The sequence below is a fragment of the Pollicipes pollicipes genome, unplaced genomic scaffold (genome assembly GCF_011947565.3).
Source record: "Pollicipes pollicipes isolate AB1234 unplaced genomic scaffold, Ppol_2.1 Scaffold_4881;HRSCAF=5763_pilon_pilon_pilon, whole genome shotgun sequence".
NCBI lineage: Eukaryota > Metazoa > Arthropoda > Thecostraca > Pollicipedomorpha > Pollicipedidae > Pollicipes > Pollicipes pollicipes.
In genome coordinates this window covers 11,120,971-11,137,465 of record NW_023596576.1, presented here as the reverse complement: position 1 = coordinate 11,137,465, position 16,495 = coordinate 11,120,971, and positions in this window count along the sequence as shown.

The following is a 16,495-nucleotide window of genomic DNA, read 5'->3' as shown; positions in this document are numbered from 1 at the left end:
AGTTGCAAATACTTTTACGATATCCTGAGGCCGTTCTTTTACCGTGGCAACAGCTACGATTTAAGAGGCTTCCAAAATGCCTACCGATGCAGAAGAGAACGAACCACATTACATGCATTCCTTGCCACATGCGCATTATGATCCAGGTGCAGTTCACATGACGACAGGTGGAGGAGGGAAGGGTTCAGAGTAGCAAAGCTGGTAGGGGCTGGCTAACGGGTGGGCCGCCCGGAACGGGAACCGGCGCATCGCGCCAGTGCGGCCAGCGACGATCACATCCATGCCGGTCGTGTGTAGCGACACCCATCGCAGCCGCGCCGGTCGTGTGTAGCGACACCCATCGCAGCCGCGCCGGTCGTGTATAGCGACACCCATCGCAGCCGCACCAGTCGTGTGTAGCGGCACCCATTGCAGCCGCACCGGTCGTGTGTAGCGACACCCATCGCAGCCGCGACGGTCGGTGTAGCGACACCCATCGCAGCCGCGCCGGCCATATATAGCGACACCTATCGCAGCCGCGCCGGTCGTGTGTAGCGACACCCATCGCAGCCGCGCCGGCCGTGTGTAGCGGCACCCATCGCAGCCGCGCCGGTCGTGTGTAGCGGCACCCATCGCAGCCGCACCGGTCGTGTGTAGCGACACCCATCGCAGCCGCGCCGGTCGTGTGTAGCGACACCCATCGCAGCCGCGCCGGTCGTGTGTAGCGACACCCATCGCAGCCGCGCCGGTCGTGTGCAGCGAGACCCGACTTTAGTGTTGACAGCTGCCGTTAGATATTCTAACAATTCCTATAACTGAGGGTTTAGACGAAGCAAAGGTGTCATTCATTCAGAAATTTAGTTTGAGTGGTGAAAAACAGTAAACCAACGATCCAATCAAATCATTTAAACTTTCTCCACCTCACCTCTTAGAGACTTGTATTTGCCACGTCATGCAGGTTTCTGGTGAGCAAAATATGCTGTAGGTACGAACATATCGTTTTACTGCGCGCCTTTGCCAACTTGCTTGATATTCCGAAGCCAGCGTCAATGAAGATCTGCTCGGCTCTGAGGTCTGAAAGCTTCAGAATCGTTGTCAGAGCATGCAAAAGTGACTTCAACCTAAGGAGAAATCGTAATTTAGAATAGGCCAGGCGAATCTGCTCTGGGATCTCATATCTTCAGAATTTCCTCTCCATCCAAAATTCCTTAAAAAGTTCGTGGTAGTGACCAACTGCTGTCCTCTACCATGACTGATGTTATACAAATTTGCAAGAAATGTACACGCTTATGGAAAATGCTCGTACCGTCATCATGCATCTGATGGAATGAGCTACAACATCCCTGATCTGGCGCACTTGCGCGGATGATAACTATTGAGCAACGCGATACACCTTGCGCCCCTAACATATCTGTGAGGGTGGTTAATGCTTGGCGAGACAAATATGCGATTATTTCACTGTCATGGCGTTTTGATTGGCATTTGGCAAAGGAGGTCAGAGAGGAGGGTAGGACGGCACTGGTTTGTTAACATACTCTTGTGTAAATCGTAGGTAAGTGTGGAAGCGCGACTGTAAGTTTGTCTTGCCTTCATATAGGAAAGAATGCCTTTGAGCTCCTGGTTTGCAGCATTATGCGTTGAAAGCTCCTAAGATGTTGAGTAGCTGGCCTTCATTTACCAGGAGGTAATGATCAAACGTCGTTGTAATGCCGCGGACCATTCTTTTTGACTGCGATCAATATTTTGAGAGTTCAAAACAAATTCCGGGTGTTCTTACTCAAATGTCATAAAGTTGCAAGCAATGCTGTAAAAACCCACACAACCCACTGCTTAACATAACCTTCAAGCCGTGCTTGTGTTTTGCGTGTTTTAAGTCCAAGCTCTCGGGCAAAATTTGGACTGGATGACTAAGAAGCAGACCACCTACTTTATGTGTTCATAGATTGGGCCAGAAACTCTCGATTAGGTGGATTGCTGCTCTCAGGGTTCACGACAAGCAACGCCTGTTGTGTGAACCCTGACCGCCCTATCCAATTATGCGATTTATTTTCATGTGAAAGTTTAGCGTGCCGCAATGCTCGGCACGGTCCGCCCAGCCCTCTGACCTCATACGACCTTGAGCGGCCGCTGCCAGTGGCTGCAGGTCACCCTAGCCAGGGACGAACAGCAGTTTCGGAAGTGACTTGAGCTCACTCCAACGGCTGCGGATGGGATGGGAGGCAGGCGCTCTATCAAACTGTCCTACGGCGACAGGCAGTGGGTAAGAACTGAGCTTGGTGCACACAAAGGTGATAATCAGCATGATGGGCTGCCTTAAGCATCAGGTGCATTTTGAAGAGCGCAGAATGAATGCAAATAGCATATGTCCGTTAGCGTGCTTTTTAACCGGCCGATTAGGGAATGATCTAAAATTGCCTGTGATTGTGTATCAGGCTTTCTCCATCCTGCCGCACACAATAACTAGACAACGAAGTGGTGACCTGCTTCCTGACGCTTCTTGCTTCTTGGGTGACGAGATAATCCCAAACTAAAAATCTGCATTCCGTCACCCATCCTCCATTGCTGTGGTCGCTTTGCCTACCGGAAACACGAGCTATCGATTGCGTGTCGGCGCCGTTACGAAGCGCGCTGCGTGCGCGGCGGCACTACAGGCCGTGGCGGCCCGCGGCCGGGCGTCACGGCAGTGACGGCTTCCGCCGGCGTCGTCACAACAGTGCGGCGCTGGGGGCTGGCCGGCCCGGTCCGGACACTGCATGGCCACACGCCACGGGCGGGAAGCGGCAAAGTACCGGGGACTAGAGGCGCTCGTCACCTTCCGCCGCGGCGCTGGCAGTCATGGCCGGCCAGCATCGGACCCGGCTGGTCAGCCTGCTGCTCTGGACCCTGCCCGCCCTCTGGTGAGTTGTCCTGACGCTGCAGTCTTTCACGGCTCTTCACACTCGATCGGCTTGAAGTGCTTGTCAGCAGTTGTTCAAGCACCTTGTGTCCGTCAATTAGAGATGGGGCATGTCTAATGACCGACCGAATCCCTAGGTCCTGAGATTTAGTCGAAGCAACGTCAGAAAACTGGCCCGTCAGTACATAACGTTCGGTCTCCAAGCCTTCTTCATTGCATGGAGCAAGCTCTGAGAATGACGGAAGTAAAGCAGAAGAACATGCATACCTTAACCTAGCCTAACCCAACCTAACCTAACCAAGCCTTACTCAACCCCAACTAACCACATGGCCTAAATAATCCGGTTGGCTAGCAAGACACCGTTCATAAAAAAGCAAAATGGGTGAAATCGACAGGTTGATCACACAAAACGCTTAACACAAAAAAGGAATGCGGTCATATCGGCTGCATTCTCTACATGGCCACATGAACCCCTTTCCTCTCCAATGTGGGTAGCGGAATACAGAGAGCGAGAGCCGCATTGTCAGTGGGGCAAGCGCTGTCAAATCCAGAGCCACACTGGACGCACCTGCTCATTCTGGTGGGACACGCTGGTCTGCACAGGGCGGTGCGCGCCAGGTGCTTTTTGGTGACGCTGAATTGGTCCCGGCAACTCTGCACGTTATATGATTTTTTTGACGGATGTTCGGACCTTGCGGCCTAACTTGACTCGATGATGCTGATGTAAGGTGATGCGAAGTACACCATATTGTCATTTCTTCCTGGGGAATGATTGGGATCAGGACACTGATTCTGTAACTTGCTTACCTAAGAATGAAATTAGCCTGGGAGGAAGTCCACTTTTTTGAAGTATATGTGCGATATGTTCTGTGCTGTGGTGGTAACAGCACGTCGTGGCTTATTTTCTGGTGTTTTCGCTTTTGTGCGTCTTGCATGTGCGGATGAAAGTGTAAGGTTGTACCAAACTGCGTTTCTTTAACGTAACGTTCTACTGATATGTGTTGTCTCGAGAGCTTGTCAAGAGGACGCCTAAGAACGGGATAACGGCGTGTTTATCTTGACGTTCGGTTGAAAACCATATGAATTGATGGAGAGACTTCATGTGGTTTTGAAACCGGCAGAATCTCTGGTCGCCTGTGTTCGCTTCTAAAAAAGTCATGTAGCGCAAGAAAAAATTAGGACTAAGAATGGCATCAGTTTGAGCATATGGGTGATGCGTGCACAGCATGGAGACCGGAGGACCCATTTTGTTCCGCATGGCTACTCCCGCGCTTCGCGCATAGTAACCATCCTTCAGTTGAAAAAGCTATTCTTTGGGCATAATCTCATGGGGTTTTCGACATCACGCGCGGGAAGGCCAAACGCCTGAATGTTGTTGATAAGGCGCTGAAGCATATCAAATATTGCCGCGATGGCCTCATCTACAGGAGCATTGGTATGTAGTGGTGACAGATCCATCATGAAGAAAATGCGCCTGTAGGGAGTTCTGAGGCGTATTTTGCTCTTACCTTGTCAGGCAATTATCTTGAACTGGTCAGATGTGTTGGCACAAACTGAAGGAGTTGGGTGAGGACACGCCCCACTAAGTAGTTTGCCGGTGGGGAGGAATAGTTCGATACAACATGGCGCAAGGGCGTTCCTGGTTTGGGATCTGTAAGGAGGCCGTACCATCGTGCAATCGGTATACATTCGAATCGGATAAAATCCGAATTCCGATTAAACTTCAATTTATGTTTTATGGTTCGTCATAAAATATTGACCGTCGGTGCGCAGCTTCAAGCAAAGACATCAACAATCAGGTTGGACTTCATTTTCAGACCCATTACGGTTTTTCCTCCTGACATGCCAGTACGGGGAAAACATTGTACAAGCGTCGTGGGCACGTAAAAAGAAACTTTCAGAAGCGGTTTTCATTCGGGATCTAAAACCTTCCATAAAAATTATTAATAGCTGGCCGTTATTAGTGCAGCCAAGAACACTTGCCCGATATGGGCCTCAGTACGCCGCCTTTGTATGCCCTTATCTGTCCATCTGCCTTCATTTGTGTCGTTGTATCGTCATCTGTTCGCTCTATTTGCTCTATTTGCTCTATATTGCTCTCGAGTCTCCTGTTGTCGGCAATGTACGAAATATTGCAAAGTTTATGTGGTCCAACCTGTTAAAATGTGTCGGGGTAAAACAAACTTATGCAACAACTGCGTCCACAAACGTTCCATGCTCCCGGCCTATTCTTATTAAGCTTTGAATTATGTGTGATGGTTCATCATGAAATGCAGATTTTAAAAGTCATCTGAAGAGGGCATGCCTGCCGAAATATAATGAACTTTACAGCTTATTTATTGTATTTCTTGGAGTTTGAGACAGCAGCTAAAAGCGTACGGTATGGTGCTGGCATTCCTACTGGTGCTGTTTTTGTTTTTGTTTTGTTTTTTGCTGGTTATGCTCTCACTGATGCTCTATCCTTGGACGGCGTTGCTCTACACGATATTTTAAAGCGTCTTCTCGATTAAGCCTTTTTACTGTAATCCTTAAGCCTCAAGCAAGCCCGGTATATATTTTCTGGTCAGCTGTCATTTCTGTCATGATAGGTCCCAAAGGCAATGGTCTGTGGTCTTTTGTATGTATTGCGTACCGTTTAAACGTGAGAACTGGGGGTGAAGGCATATTGTATGCGAGCGAATCAAAAAGGTCATCCGGCTACCTTTCAACGAGCGCGCTCGTGATTTTATCCTGTGCCCGGCCGGGGTTCTGAGACAACCGCGCCCGGTAGGGGAAGATGACTTCCCCTGGAACCTCCAACTTTCAGACATCGCACGAGAAATACAAATATATCGTTGTGAACGTCTTGTCTAGTCCGCAAGAATGCACACCAACGTTTTGAGCTTTAGTCAGATTGGAGTCAATAGAGGTCACGAAAGAAAAAAACGGTCCGAAAGAAAAAGTAAAAAAGGAAAGGAAATGGGCATTGAACGGAAAAAGGAAAAAGGCGCCTTGGCAAACGCGGTTAAAACATATGTTACTGCGTCAAGACAAATTGAGGGCGCAGAAGTAATTGATAAAACTATGCGGAGTCATTCCGACTATTTTTATCTCCCCACAAGGGTAAGGTCAGGTCAGGTCACCGTTCAAAACTGTTCTACCCGAACCCTACAAGAACGACCTTTTTGGTGTTCTATTTCACGATGTACTCCTAGGTTTATTTCATTAGGTGCAGCTGTAGAAAAAGTACTCCAGACACCCAAATGCCATCTTAGGCTTACCTTGAGGTAAGCTTAAATTCTTAAATAAGCAACTTAGGTTAAATTCATAAGCCATCCATCATAAAAAGTTAAAATGCTAGCTGGATCTAAGTGACCAGTTTTTTCGTTGTCACAATAAGTGTGCTGTACATGTGCAGGTACTCAAGATCGCATAGCTCCTGTAAACATCAGACATGGTCCCTTCACGCTTGGCAATGGATTTGCAACAAACTGGGAACAGGCTCGTTGGTACATGATATTGCGCGTCATGAGCATTACAAACACGATGGAGAGGTGGTTACAAAAATTGCAATCGTTCATCTGGCTTCTCCGCCGCTGGCAACAGAAGACATTGGCATTGGATGACCTGGTATGCACTTGCTTGTACTCACGTGACCTACTGTGACCTCATTACACATTACAGTGGCAAGGTATTATATTTTCAGTGGAATACTGGAATTCCACGACCAAAATTGACTAATGCAACATATTTTGAGTTCAGCATATGTTATGCCGAAGGCACCCATACAAACAGATCATAACTTACACCATTGACATGTGCTCTGTGGTCGTATGATAGTTGCGTATTTGAGTTAATTGTGTTTTCCTTATATAAAACACAAAAACGATACAAAAACATGCACAAATTTGCATTATTTACGAAAAATAGCAAACATCATCCTTACTTCAGGTCACCCACATCGCCTGTTTTGAAAAATTTCAAATGAACCAACTGAAGACACAATTATGTCCTGTTACTTTAGCAAGTTTAAGCGATGACAAACAACGCACAACAAAGTTATGCGTGGTCAAGTTTGAAGTTGACCTGTTTCAGGTGACCTGGGCCACTGTCCTTGGTAGATCTAACATTCAAATTTACACACAGGATGCCAAATTGATGGAGGAAGAAGCACTGAAAATTTGGTGCGACTGCAAATCTTCGCTTTTTAAATGTGATGAAAAAACCGTGGGGGAAGTCAGCTACCACTTGGCCGGGCATGGGTTAAAGAACAAGACTCCTGAGAACCTCATGGTTGATAACTTTTTCTCTGTGCGCCAGAGCTTTGAGATTCCGGGTGATGGGAATTATTTTGCTGTTCATAGCTTGCAAAAAAAAAAACAGCTACCACTCCATCATGAAACATAGGTATAAATCATGCTATCAATCTTCATCAAGCAATCAATCAAAATATATCACGATAAACAATCATGATTAATCATAAAATCCACATGCGCAAACTGAAGCCCCTGTTAAAAAGGAGCATGTTTTCGTGGCCAATCTCATCACCTGTGTTTATCCAGCGTCGTTGATATCCCCTTTTGTCTTATTTCTTGCTTCCTGTTGGGTCAAGCCTGGGCACTGGGTCAAAGCCATATCACCTTTCTTCTGAGAAAAACAACAACTATGGACGTGCCTTTTCAAAGCTGAATTGCATCTGCCGTCCTTTTATTCCTTGAATCTGTCTCAAGGTATGCTCCCGAACATTCATTCGAAATGTATTTTACTCAATATCCAAAGCGTAATTTATTACTCTAATGTCATTTTGATCTGATAAACATCTGGCATGTCCCACGCGGCACAAACCCTTACTATCTTCTTTTTTAGACACAACTTTTTCGATTTGTGTCAGGCTCTTTAAATTGAACTGAATCTTTTCAATTTTTAGCGTAGACTTGAACACGGAATTGCCTTAAATTATACGCTATGTTCCCAACTTGAAAGTAAGCTGCTGAAGCATGCCTATGAGGTAATGGCAGCATTTAGATGTACATTTTAAGAGGCATGCATTCCTGGGCCACGTCAAGGTGACTTCACGAGTTGACCTGTGGTAATGAAATTGGTTTACTGCTTCCATTTAAGATTTTGCGGGACCACTTGGGGCCTAGCCCTTGCTGATAGGCCACAGATTGTGTCACGAGCTCACACCAGACAAATTGAAATTGAGTGTTCCACATTTGTATGGGGTTTTGAACTGAAACAGCCATCTTGGAGATCATTCGGCGCAGTTCCCATCCCTGTCCGTTTTAATCTAATTTTATTCTATCATAATAAATGTAATCTAACCTAAATCCCTTTGGTTTCTGAGCTAAACACCTGCGAGTCGTGCAGACTAGTTCAAGGTCACCCAGACATCCATGGCGTCATAATATTGTCATTTGAATCCTGCTATTCCACTGAACATGCCGCGATCAAGGACAAGAAAAAATGTAGAGTCCTCCATGTTTGGCATTTGTGAGCAAGATTTCTAAATATAGCTGCCGTTATTTGGCTCTCAATCAGTGTCATGGAAGGCACGATGATGCAATGAAATAATGACGAACTGTGGAGCATATTTATTAAGAGAGAAATTGTGTCGTTTATAACAATGTTTATAAGGGAGCTTATTTCATCACATCTAACGCTTGCTTCAATATCTTCAAGTGCGGAACATTCCCTTTAAGCCTGAGGACGTCCTGGGCTGAGAACGTCGTGCTCACACAGCATGTTTTCGTGCCTGTATTAGCCTATAAGTCGCACCGTGTGTGGCAGAATTGGGAGCATACATACAATCTACAGCGCATCACGCGTCACGCCAAGAGAGTGCATTAATGACTTTGTACTGCCGACGCCGCATCGTGGTGACGAGCCAGCGCATGCATCGGTTTTCGCGGAAATGCCAACAGCACATTTGAGCTCTTGACCTATCACGACGTGAAAGTTACGACGACGTAAACATAGGCTGTGAGGTGGATTATGCATTGTGTATACACACAAATGTATATGTACATATATGTATATATATATATATATATATATATATATATATATATATACATATGTGTGTGTGTATGTGTGTGTGTTTAAATGACGTCATCAAATGTTTTGTCAATGTTTTGACAAAACGTCTTGCCATTTATTGTCAAAATTTTGTAAAGATGGACAACATGTCTTGACGTTATTGACCACGGGACTCTTGTAATTAAGCTTACATACAACAACACCGATCGGGAATGGTTTTCTGACCACCTTGCAGACCATTCCAAGCACGAAATAGCACCAGAAGGCTCATGCGTGCCGCATTACTTCCGATCACGGTGAGAGTGCATCAGGGCATTATTCTGGGACCTGCTTCGTTTTCGTTTTTCAAACGAGCTTTCCCTTTAATTGGTCAGGCGACCATTCTACGACATGCGGTTGATATGCAAAACATAGTGGAGGCAAAAAGTAGCACGTTGAGGGCTTATTTGCAGCCATGGAGAGAACACTAGAAATCGTTTCCACCTGATTTTGCTCGGACTCCATTAAAGTAATTACTCACTAATGCCACTAATATTACTAATATTGCTAATATTCATTAGTATCAAAAAACGCAGGTGAAACATCCCGCGTAAGACGAAGTACAGTGCATAAATTGCAGGATAAAACTAGAAATACACTATGTGTGCAATGTAGGCTAAATTTTTAGGTTGCGTTTAAGATTTGGTAGCCAGTAGCTGAAGGTGCGATACTCAATTGCTATAATAGTGAGTATATTTTGAAAACAATGATTCTGATGCTCAGAATTTTTGCAAGAAGCTCTCGAGGAACCCTACACTGTATTACAATGAGAGCGTATATCGGCTGTTAACCAACAACACAGCGAATTCAGTGAGAAATCAGGATCACCCCGGTTTCAACCGCGCGACCTTTCCATTATGGATCCGACACATTACCTATTGAGCTGCCGAGGCCAATTAGCGTGTTTCGAAAGTCGTGAAATGCACGGAGTACCGTGCCTAAAAACTTTGACTCGGTACGCCGTGACAGTTTTGCTTCTTTATACAACAAATAGCCAATGGATCGGCGCAAGATAATTACACAATCTGTCTTGTGGTCATGGGGTCATCGGAATTGGCGCGATAAGATAAGATTTACAGCTCTAAAAAAAGCAGACCATTATCACGCGAACCCTGTGGACTAGTAGGAAAACCACGCCGTAGAGTGGCTGTGCTGCCAGCATGCTTTGGTGGGTTTTTCAAAAACCGAAGTGATTGTGTTTGGCACCGCAAAGACGCTGAGAAAATTGCCACGCGTGCAGATCAAATTTGGCACGTCTGCTCTTTCTGAATGCAGAAGGGTGAAAATGTATCGGTCCGGACCGCTGCCTTTCTTTCGATCATCACATCAAACAGCTGTCAGCCAAAACCACAGGTAAGTTAATCACGATGGCTCACTCTGAGCATGTTGCGCCATCTTTTACCATCAGGCTCATCAGCATCGGAGTGCTTCGGGCCGATCAAATGGTGTCATGCCATCAGACGTCTCTCACAGACACCGCTAAGCATTGGGAAACACGCTGACAGAGCTGAAATGTTAGTGACAAACTGCAGTCTATCCGGACGGTTCGGCCAGTGCCTCCGAGCGAAATCCAACGCGGCCAAAAGACGACCTTCGCGCACATTTAGCAAATCCAATGCACTTTCATCAGAGGTGATGCAGCAAGGCATGCCGGAAAGAAGAGGACGTCTCAAACAGGTAATGCTACGAGGCTTGGATTAGACGTGATATTTGTTGTGGCCGTTGATGAGCTGCTGATAAGGTACTGAATGGGCGGTAATACTGTAAATGTCCATAAGCTGATAAGTAGGCACCTAATTTATTAAGTAGGCACCTCATCGCTGTCTTGATCATACCTTGGATCCCCGCGCGTTTTTTCGTGTTGGCTGGCGTGAATCTGTACAATTTATGCTTTCCCTTTGCTTCCCTTTCCTCCTCGCGTGGATGCGAATGATCCGTGTACAGAAATATAGATATGTAAACATGACTGGCTTACATGCCAACGGAGTGGCAAATGTTGAGGTTGCACAGTCCGGCGGCATATTCTTCTGCCTGATAAAACCCTATCGCTTCTTTGGTTCGGAACATATGCGGGGACGTTACACAGTCTCACTCAGAGTAAGTGCAAATGAATGTCTAATACGCCAGCCAATTCTGGGCTAATGTTTGGGTGTTGCAATAGTGAGGCAGATTGCGTGACGTACGATGTACAGGTGATAACAGACACGAAAGCTCGTGCACGTGACGCCAAAAACTAAAGCGACTGGAGACAGACGGCTTTGGGAACCCATGCAAATACGGTTTATAAAATGTATTGAAATGCACTTGCTTCACGGCAGTTTAGAAGGCAGGAATTTACTGATGCGGTAGTTGGGGGCAAATTCAGGAACCGCATCGCTTCATAACTGGTTGGCTAAAGACGGGGTAAAAGGTCATCATGATTGCGTAGCCTAGGGGTGAAACCGTCTTTGCCGTCTAAAAGAGAGGAGCTGAGCTAGTAATGCAGCGGGATTGGACACAAGTCCTGGAACGGACGCACCGTTTGGCAGGACTGACATTGGAAGGCCGGCTGGTGACGGACCAAGGAGAGGGGGGGGGGGGGGGGGGCAACGCAGCCCAGGATGGCTGTGCCGTAGCATTGTACGGCAAGCGGAACCTTCCGCATACCTCATGGCAAAAATACCAGTGGCAAATTAGCCGGTCAATTAGGACGACGCCAGTCAGCTCGTGGCTGCATGGTGCGGGCAGCATGTGCTGCATAGCAGATGCTTGGAATCCTAAATTATCAAACGAGTAATTCAAGGCAAATTTCTGTAGAATATTCAGCCATTGAGCTTTTTCGGCTGTAAGAAGCACCTAGCTAATCTAAGACAAGTGGTAGGTGTACTTATAGAATATTATTCAATACCGATGTGCAATCGGTCTTGTTATGTATTTGTCTACGTCCCATGGATATTATTTGTTGTATTCCGAGTTTCAGAATAGTTTTTGCATTTTTATTGACGTTGGCATTTGCATAGCGTTGGGGGTGTTTTTTTATGGTGTCATATTCATCCACAGAATTACTTCCTCAAGTATTTTTGGAAGTCCCACCGTATAATTGGCACTATGCCACAACACACTACGTGAGAACAACAAAAGTATGTTAACGTAACTCAAACGGCCTCTGTCTAAAAATGCCGAGTTCAAAGAGTGAGTGCGCTCATTCTTGTGAGGTTTCACACATTAATCGGCCGGCCAAATTTCAAAACGACGCTACAGCTCTCAAATTCTGGTGCAGCGTGTTTGCAGCGTCAACGCATAGTCTTTGCCTAGCCAGCGATTTCCAGCTCGTTCAAAGTAACGACGTAGCCAAGGGAGGGATTCGGAGATGATGGTCAGAGGCGAACCAGAGTATTCCAGTGGTCTGACGACACCAGTCCGGTGGTGATGTGGTGCGTTTGTGGTTGATTGGTGGCTGATGCTGATTCGGAGAAAATCGTTTGAGCGTTTCCTGACTTTCCAGTAGGCTGCAAACAACGCCATGCAAGTGCGATCTCATCTTCGGCACATCTGTGGCCAGAGTTTCCGTCTGTAGCTTTTCCGACTTCCACTCCGTTTACACCGCTGGACTGATGTTCATTTCCGCCGCGACTTGACGCGCTAAGGTCTCCAACACGAAACAAAGTAGCCACCTGTACGGGCTCTGTTAGCGCCTCTGACCTCATGTTCTCAACGCGCAACACAGCGCATCACATCTCCCCATTACTGAAATCCGCAACATTATGACACCACTTACGCTCCACCGACACATCGAAATGCTTTGCATGCTAGGCCACGGGAACATTCCTCGGAATGAGACCGTTGTTCGACTCGCCAAGAACATCCTGCAATCAAAGCCGGGTAATGCACTTTCTTGTTCTGTACAAGACGTCCAAAAGCATATTTGTACTAAATACTACGCATGTACGCTGTACGTTCCTATACGAGCTTATGTAAACTTACGGTTCCAACGCACCCTGCAACATTAATGGGATCCGCGCCCTCACCCACACAGCTACACTATTAAACTCATTCTGTCATGCTGGCGAACATCTCATCAAAACACACGTTTGACATATATTTATGATAAAATGTCATTATATATATATATATATATATGTATATATATATATATATATATATAACATAAGGCTATGATAAATAACGCCAGCACGCTTTCGCATCGGACGCACCAGACTTACATGCTACACATTACACACACCATTCTTACCTACTGTCATTCATCGATGCGCGGTATTACATGCGGCTTCACCCTTCACAAGGGAAGCCAAGGGAAGGGCAAAGGCAGACGTACCCCCGAGCCAAGAAGTTTACGCTAGATGCTAGGGGATTTGGTGAAATTTAGTGGAAACGGGCACGATGTGGAGAAGATTACATTTTCTCTGAAGTAAATTTCTAGGTACCTACCTGCGCAGGTATGATGTTATGGCATGCGACTGGATATTGTTTGAATATTCATGCTGAGTTCTTAGGCCAGTACCAGGGGCGTAGGACAGGTTTCGCCGGCATAGGTCTCAAGCCTCCTAGCACAGCCGTGATCAACAGAATCTGGTGCGAAACCCATATAATATTGGTATTAGCAGATGCGCAACAACACATTGTTTGAACACTTCTCCCACCTTCATTCTGCTATAGGAACAATGACAGTAACAACGTTTTACCTTACACCTGTTAAGCGGTCAGTTCACAAAATATATGGTGCGGCGGCAGTTGGTTATACGAAGATGAATTACGCACACATTTTCAGCTGATCGTGATGTCACTAAATTCAAAATCACTGCCAACCTGGTAATAGTTCTGCACGAGACCGGAGGGTATTAGACGACACCAGATGTCATGAGATGAAACTGAACGGAGCCAAACCGGATCAGACGCGGTCGAATGGTCCCGAATAAAACCGGATGAAGCGCGCTGAGACCAGATGGAACCGAACGAACCGGATGGGACCAAACGGCCCTGGAAATGATGAAATTATACCGAACGGAATCAAACGATGTCGACACCATCGGACGAGGCGGATAGAAACCGGACGGAACTGGAAGGACCGGACGGTGCCAGATGAAGTGTGCTGAGCCCATCCAGGACCGCGCGAGATAGGAAGAGACCGGTCCGAGCCGGCATGGGACTCCGGGCATGGGGCTCACGGCATGGGACTGGCCGGCGCCGCAAGGGACCTGACAGGATGGAACGGGACCGAACGAAACCGGATGGAGACTGGATGAGACTGGACAGACTAGGAAGGGCCGAACACGACTGCACGGAACCGAATGGGACCAGATCAAACCAGACGGGACCGGGCAAGAGCAGACGATGCTGAGCGGCCCCGGATGGAATCAGATGAGACCAGCTCCCGGCCTAGTCCAGGACTGTCCCATTCCGGTCCCATCGTGTCCCGTCCCGATTCTATTGGTCACGTCCCTTGTCATCCGATCACGTCCACCACGTCAAGTCATGTCTGGTCCCGTGGGGCTGCGTCCAGTCTAGCGTAATTCCAGGTCACGTCCGGCTCTAGTCTAGTTCTGTCCGGTCTCATTTGGCCTACATAACGCGCAATCCTGTCCGTATGATCCCTCTCTTTACCGTCCGACCCCACTCCGTCACGTTTGATGCCGTCGGATCCTGTCTGGTCCAATCTGGTCCCGTTCGATTCAATCCGGTCCCGGCTGGTCCCATGCGGTCCCATCATCCCATCATCATAAGGTCTCGTTCGGTTTCGTCCGGGCCCGTGTGGTCTCATGCCGTCCGGTTTCGTCTGGTTTGACATGGTTACGCGTTGTCTCCTGAGCTTTCGTCCGATTCCGCTCGATCCGGTCCGGTTCGTGCGGTGCCGAACGATTCCCTTCTGTTCAGCCTGATTCTTTTCGGTCACCGCTCCCAGGGACCGTAAGTGTGACGAGGAGCACCCAGATGCCACCGCGGCCTTGGCGGGCTTAGACGTGCGTGTGGCTATCTCCAGGTTGACGGTGATTAGTTATGTGACGTCATCGTACCATCCGCGTAAGTGTTGGTGACCTTTAATGTCTTCGCATAGTCACAGGTATCGCCAGCGTAAGCTTCGCACTTCTCAACATGAGCTCAATGAACGGAATCTAGTATAAAAGCAATACAACACTGGTATCAGCAGATTTTTTACACTACTGCTGCTGCTGCTGCACTGCTGGCACATTCATCTAGCTCTATGTGCAATATGATGGCAATCAAAAGCGTTTTAGCTCACACCTGCCAACCGGCTACTTCCCTGAATCTGTTGTACGGCGGGCAGTGTATGAGGCCTACGCCGGTACTACCAGAGTTTGCTGGATAAGTCAAAGGGGGGGGGGGGAGGGGATGAGCAGCGAAAATGGCTAACCCTGCTGCTCAAAATTCATTAAAAAGCCGAATGGCTTCCTGGATCTGAGCCTCTTCCTTTACAAAGTTGACAGGGGGTTCAGCCCCCCCCCCCCACACACACACTTGAAAAGAGAATGACACCGCTGAAAAGCACCACCGAAATACATTGCTGTTTGAACAGAATGTTTACACGCGAACCTCAGAATGCAAATTGTCTTGCCAAATGTATCAGCTATTGCCGAAGGAGTGTGACTGTGAGAAGCCGGGGTCCAGCTGGTCCACCATTCTTGGTTCCTGTTCCACAGCTTCTTGGTTCCTGTTCCACAGCTTCTTGGTTCCTGTTCCACAGCTTCTTGGTTCCTGTTCCACAGCTTCTTGGTTCCTGTTCCACAGCTTCTTGGTTCCTGTTCCACAGCTTCTTGGTTCCTGTTCCACAGCTTCTTGGTTCCTGTTCCACAGCTTCTTGGCAGTACTTCATAATTCCCCACTCACATATGAAATAATGCATTGCAGCTTGCAGCTCTTCCAAATACGCATCATTTCAGACGGCACAAAGGCTTAGCACAGCCTTGATACAAAGTTATTTACAGTAACATTTCAGGTCGCCGGCAGCCGGTTCTTTCAGGTTTAGAACTCAAAGACCCAGAAGCATTCTCGAAAAGGTTTTGCCGCACCGGGGCCCTGTATTCTTGGCTGGGAGCCTGTATAAGCACCGTGGCTAAATGAGGAAGTCGCGTGTTCTGCGTCGAGACGCCTCGAGAGCCTTTTTATTGATGAAAAGGAGCTCCTTATGTCCTCACGCCGAGTTATCTACCTATTGCCCAGCAAGGAATTATTTCTCTGAAAGCAGATGGCGTCACGCATAACGTCGGTACGTGAAGATAAGCCAAGCATAACCGTGGAGGCGTCGCTAGATGAAGGTATAGCTGTGAAGGCGTCAGCATGTGAAGGACTGGCCGTGAAGGCGTCAATATGTGAAGGTATGGCCGTGAAGGCGTCGGTACATGAAAGCATGGACGTGAAGGCGTCGATATGTGAAGGTATAGCCGTGAAGGCGTCGGCACATGAAGGTATAGCCGTGGAGGCGTCGGTAGGTGAAGATATAGCCGTGAAGGCGTGGGTAGGTGAAGGCATAGCAGTGTAGGCATCGGTAGGTGAAGGTATAGCCGTGAAGGCGTCGGTACATGAAGGCATAGCCGTGGAGGCGTCGGT